The sequence below is a fragment of the Idiotropiscis lumnitzeri genome, unplaced genomic scaffold (assembly GCF_059441095.1).
Source record: "Idiotropiscis lumnitzeri isolate Australia: NSW breed Sydney's pygmy pipehorse unplaced genomic scaffold, RoL_Ilum_1.0 HiC_scaffold_136, whole genome shotgun sequence".
NCBI classification, from domain to species: domain Eukaryota; kingdom Metazoa; phylum Chordata; class Actinopteri; order Syngnathiformes; family Syngnathidae; genus Idiotropiscis; species Idiotropiscis lumnitzeri.
In genome coordinates, this window is record NW_028283674.1 from 336,146 (window position 1) to 342,625 (window position 6,480).

Consider the following 6,480-nt stretch of genomic DNA (forward strand, 5'->3'; position numbering starts at 1 on the left):
AACCAAACTTTTATAACAGCTAAACCAAACGTTTCCAATGTAAATTTCCACCTTTATATAGTGTAAAAAGACATCCTGAAGCCTGGGCAGTCATTAATTTGATTGTCCAGTATTTCCCTTATGAGATAATGCCTCACATAGCAAATGTGTACAGCGCGAGCTGAAAATGCATTTACAGCACTAAAAAAACAAACTTTTATAACAGCTAAACTAAACGTTTCCAATGTAAATTTCCACCTTTATATAGTGTAAAAAGACATCCTGAAGCCTGGGCAGTCATTAATTTGATTGTCCAATATTTCCCTTATGAGATAATGCCTCTCATAGCAAATGTGTACAGCGCGAGCTGAAAATGCATTTACAGCACTAAAAAACCAAACTTTTATAACAGCTAAACCAAACGTTTCCAATGTAAATTTCCACCTTTATATAGTGTAGAAAGGCATCCTGAAGCCTGGAAAGTCATTAATTTGATTGTCCAGTATTTCCTTCATGAGATATTGCAACACTTAGAAAAAGTGTACAGCGCCAGCAGACAATGAATTTTCAGCACTAAAAAAACGAAACTTCATTAACAGCTAAACCAAACGTTTCCAATGTAAATTTCCACATTTATAGAGTGTAAAAAGGCATCCTGAAGCCTGGGAAGTCATTAATTTGATTGTCCAGTATTTCCCTTATGAGATAATGCCTCACATAGCAAATGTGTACAGTGCGAGCTGAAAATGCATTTTCAGCACTAAAAAAACAAACTTTTATAACAGCTAAACTAAACGTTTCCAATGTAAATTTCCACCTTTATATAGTGTAAAAAGACATCCTGAAGCCTGGGCAGTCATTAATTTGATTGTCCAATATTTCCCTTATGAGATAATGCCTCTCATAGCAAATGTGTACAGCGCGAGCTGAAAATGCATTTACAGCACTAAAAAAACAAACTTTTATAACAGCTAAACTAAACGTTTCCAATGTAAATTTCCACCTTTATATAGTGTAAAAAGACATCCTGAAGCCTGGGCAGTCATTAATTTGATTGTCCAATATTTCCCTTATGAGATAATGCCTCTCATAGCAAATGTGTACAGCGCGAGCTGAAAATGCATTTACAGCACTAAAAACCCAAACTTTTATAACAGCTAAACCAAACGTTTCCAATGTAAATTTCCACCTTTATATAGTGTAGAAAGGCATCCTGAAGCCTGGAAAGTCATTAATTTGATTGTCCAGTATTTCCTTCATGAGATATTGCAACACTTAGAAAAGGTGTACAGCGCCAGCAGACAATGAATTTTCAGCACTAAAAAAACGAAACTTCATTAACAGCTAAACCAAACGTTTCCAATGTAAATTTCCACATTTATAGAGTGTAAAAATGCATCCTGAAGCCTGGGAAGTCATTAATTTGATTGTCCAGTATTTCCCTTATGAGATAATGCCTCACATAGCAAATGTGTACAGTGCAAGCTGAAAATGCATTTTCAGCACTAAAAAACCAAACTTTTATAACAGCTAAACCAAACGTTTCCAATGTAAATTTCCACCTTTATATAGTGTAAAAAGACATCCTGAAGCCTGGGCAGTCATTAATTTGATTGTCCAATATTTCCCTTATGAGATAATGCCTCTCATAGCAAATGTGTACAGCGCGAGCTGAAAATGCATTTACAGCACTAAAAAACCAAACTTTTATAACAGCTAAACCAAACGTTTCCAATGTAAATTTCCACCTTTATATAGTGTAGAAAGGCATCCTGAAGCCTGGAAAGTCATTAATTTGATTGTCCAGTATTTCCTTCATGAGATATTGCAACACTTAGAAAAAGTGTACAGCGCCAGTAGACAATGAATTTTCAGCACTAAAAAAACGAAACTTCATTAACAGCTAAACTAAACGTTTCCAATGTAAATTTCCACCTTTATATAGTGTAAAAAGACATCCTGAAGCCTGGGCAGTCATTAATTTGATTGTCCAATATTTCCCTTATGAGATAATGCCTCTCATAGCAAATGTGTACAGCGCGAGCTGAAAATGCATTTACAGCACTAAAAAACCAAACTTTTATAACAGCTAAACCAAACGTTTCCAATGTAAATTTCCACCTTTATATAGTGTAGAAAGGCATCCTGGAGCCTGGAAAGTCATTAATTTGATTGTCCAGTATTTCCTTCATGAGATATTGCAACACTTAGAAAAAGTGTACAGCGCCAGCAGACAATGAATTTTCAGCACTAAAAAAACCAAACTTTTATAACAGCTAAACCAAACGTTTCCAATGTAAATTTCCACCTTTATATAGTGTAAAAAGACATCCTGAAGCCTGGGCAGTCATTAATTTGATTGTCCAGTATTTCCCTTATGAGATAATGCCTCACATAGCAAATGTGTACAGCGCGAGCTGAAAATGCATTTACAGCACTAAAAAAACAAACTTTTATAACAGCTAAACCAAACGTTTCCAATGTAAATTTCCACCTTTATATAGTGTAGAAAGGCATCCTGAAGCCTGGAAAGTCATTAATTTGATTGTCCAGTATTTCCTACATGAGATATTGCAAAACTTAGAAAAAGTGTACAGCGCCAGCAGACAATGAATTTTCAGCACTAAAAAAACGAAACTTCATTAACAGCTAAACCAAACGTTTCCAATGTAAATTTCCACATTTATAGAGTGTAAAAAGGCATCCTGAAGCCTGGGAAGTCATTAATTTGATTGTCCAGTATTTCCCTTATGAGATAATGCCTCACATAGCAAATGTGTACAGCGCGAGCTGAAAATGCATTTACAGCACTAAAAAACCAAACTTTTATAACAGCTAAACCAAACGTTTCCAATGTAAATTTCCACCTTTATATAGTGTAGAAAGGCATCCTGAAGCCTGGAAAGTGATTAATTTGATTGTCCAGTATTTCCTTCATGAGATATTGCAACACTTAGAAAAAGTGTACAGCGCCAGCAGACAATGAATTTTCAGCACTAAAAAACCGAAACTTCATTAACAGCTAAACTAAACGTTTCCAATGTAAATTTCCACCTTTATATAGTGTAAAAAGACATCCTGAAGCCTGGGCAGTCATTAATTTGATTGTCCAATATTTCCCTTATGAGATAATGCCTCTCATAGCAAATGTGTACAGCGCGAGCTGAAAATGCATTTACAGCACTTAAAAAACCAAACTTTTATAACAGCTAAACCAAACGTTTCCAATGTAAATTTCCACCTTTATATAGTGTAGAAAGGCATCCTGAAGCCTGGAAAGTCATTAATTTGATTGTCCAGTATTTCCTTCATGAGATATTGCAACACTTAGAAAAAGTGTACAGCGCCAGCAGACAATGAATTTCCAGCACTAAAAAAACGAAACTTCATTAACAGCTAAACTAAACGTTTCCAATGTAAATTTCCACCTTTATATAGTGTAAAAAGACATCCTGAAGCCTGGGCAGTCATTAATTTGATTGTCCAATATTTCCCTTATGAGATAATGCCTCTCATAGCAAATGTGTACAGCGCGAGCTGAAAATGCATTTACAGCACTAAAAAACCAAACTTTTATAACAGCTAAACTAAACGTTTCCAATGTAAATTTCCACCTTTATATAGTGTAGAAAGGCATCCTGAAGCCTGGAAAGTCATTAATTTGATTGTCCAGTATTTCCTTCATGAGATATTGCAACACTTAGAAAAAGTGTACAGCGCCAGCAGACAATGAATTTTCAGCACTAAAAAAACGAAACTTCATTAACAGCTAAACCAAACGTTTCCAATGTAAATTTCCACATTTATAGAGTGTAAAAAGGCATCCTGAAGCCTGGGAAGTCATTAATTTGATTGTCCAGTATTTCCCTTATGAGATAATGCCTCACATAGCAAATGTGTACAGTGCGAGCTGAAAATGCATTTTCAGCACTAAAAAACCAAACTTTTATAACAGCTAAACCAAAAGTTTCCAATGTAAATTTCCACCTTTATATAGTGTAAAAAGACATCCTGAAGCCTGGGCAGTCATTAATTTGATTGTCCAGTATTTCCCTTATGAGATAATGCCTCACATAGCAAATGTGTACAGCGCGAGCTGAAAATGCATTTACAGCACTAAAAAAACAAACTTTTATAACAGCTAAACTAAACGTTTCCAATGTAAATTTCCACCTTTATATAGTGTAAAAAGACATCCTGAAGCCTGGGCAGTCATTAATTTGATTGTCCAATATTTCCCTGATGAGATAATGCCTCTCATAGCAAATGTGTACAGCGCGAGCTGAAAATGCATTTACAGCACTAAAAACCCAAACTTTTATAACAGCTAAACCAAACGTTTCCAATGTAAATTTCCACCTTTATATAGTGTAGAAAGGCATCCTGAAGCCTGGAAAGTCATTAATTTGATTGTCCAGTATTTCCTTCATGAGATATTGCAACACTTAGAAAAGGTGTACAGCGCCAGCAGACAATGAATTTACAGCACTAAAAAACCAAACTTTTATAACAGCTAAACCAAACGTTTCCAATGTAAATTTCCACCTTTATATAGTGTAGAAAGGCATCCTGAAGCCTGGAAAGTCATTAATTTGATTGTCCAGTATTTCCTTCATAAGATATTGCAACACTTAGAAAAAGTGTACAGCGCCAGGAGACAATGAATTTTCAGCACTAAAAAACCGAAACTTCATTAACAGCTAAACTAAACGTTTCCAATGTAAATTTCCACCTTTATATAGTGTAAAAAGACATCCTGAAGCCTGGGCAGCCATTAATTTGATTGTCCAATATTTCCCTTATGAGATAATGCCTCTCATAGCAAATGTGTACAGCGCGAGCTGAAAATGCATTTACAGCACTAAAAAACCAAACTTTTATAACAGCTAAACCAAACGTTTCCAATGTAAATTTCCACCTTTATATAGTGTAGAAAGGCATCCTGAAGCCTGGAAAGTCATTGATTTGATTGTCCAGTATTTCCTTCATGAGATATTGCAACACTTAGAAAAAGTGTACAGCGCCAGCAGACAATGAATTTTCAGCACTAAAAAAACGAAACTTCATTAACAGCTAAACTAAACGTTTCCAATGTAAATTTCCACCTTTATATAGAGTAAAAAGACATCCTGAAGCCTGGGCAGCCATTTATTTGATTGTCCAATATTTCCCTTATGAGATAATGCCTCTCATAGCAAATGTGTACAGCGCGAGCTGAAAATGCATTTACAGCACTAAAAAACCAAACTTTTATAACAGCTAAACCAAACGTTTCCAATGTAAATTTCCACCTTTATATAGTGTAAAAAGACATCCTGAAGCCTGGGCAGTCATTAATTTTGATTGTCCAATATTTCCCTTATGAGATAATGCCTCTCATAGCAAATGTGTACAGCGCGAGCTGAAAATGCATTTACAGCACTAAAAAAACCAAACTTTTATAACAGCTAAACCAAACGTTTCCAATGTAAATTTCCACCTTTATATAGTGTAGAAAGGCACCCTGAAGCCTGGAAAGTCATTAATTTGATTGTCCAGTATTTCCTTCATGAGATATTGCAACACTTAGAAAAAGTGTACAGCGCCAGCAGACAATGAATTTTCAGCACTAAAAAAACGAAACTTCATTAACAGCTAAACCAAACGTTTCCAATGTAAATTTCCACATTTATAGAGTGTAAAAAGGCATCCTGAAGCCTGGGAAGTCATTAATTTGATTGTCCAGTATTTCCCTTATGAGATAATGCCTCACATAGCAAATGTGTACAGTGCGAGCTGAAAATGCATTTTCAGCACTAAAAAACCAAACTTTTATAACAGCTAAACCAAACGTTTCCAATGTAAATTTCCACCTTTATATAGTGTAAAAAGACATCCTGAAGCCTGGGCAGTCATTAATTCGATTGTCCAATATTTCCTTTATGAGATAATGCCTCTCATAGGCAAATGTGTACAGCGCGAGCTGAAAATGCATTTACAGCACTAAAAAACCAAACTTTTATAACAGCTAAACCAAACTTTCCAATGTAAATTTCCACCTTTATATAGTGTAAAAAGGCATCCTGAAGCCTGGGAAGTCATTAATTTGATTGTCCAGTATTTCCCTTATGAGATAATGCCTCACATAGCAAATGTGTACAGTGCGAGCTGAAAATGCATTTTCAGCACTAAAAAAACGAAACTTCATTAACAGCTAAACCAAACGTTTCCAATGTAAATTTCCACATTTATAGAGTGTAAAAAGGCATCCCGAAGCCTGGGAAGTCATTAATTTGATTGTCCAGTATTTCCCTTATGAGATAATGCCTCACATAGCAAATGTGTACAGTGCGAGCTGAAAATGCATTTTCAGCACTAAAAAACCAAACTTTTATAACAGCGAAACCAAACGTTTCCAATGTAAATTTCCACCTTTATATAGTGTAAAAAGACATCCTGAAGCCTGGGCAGTCATTAATTTGATTGTCCAAAATTTCCCTTATGAGATAATGCCTCTCATAG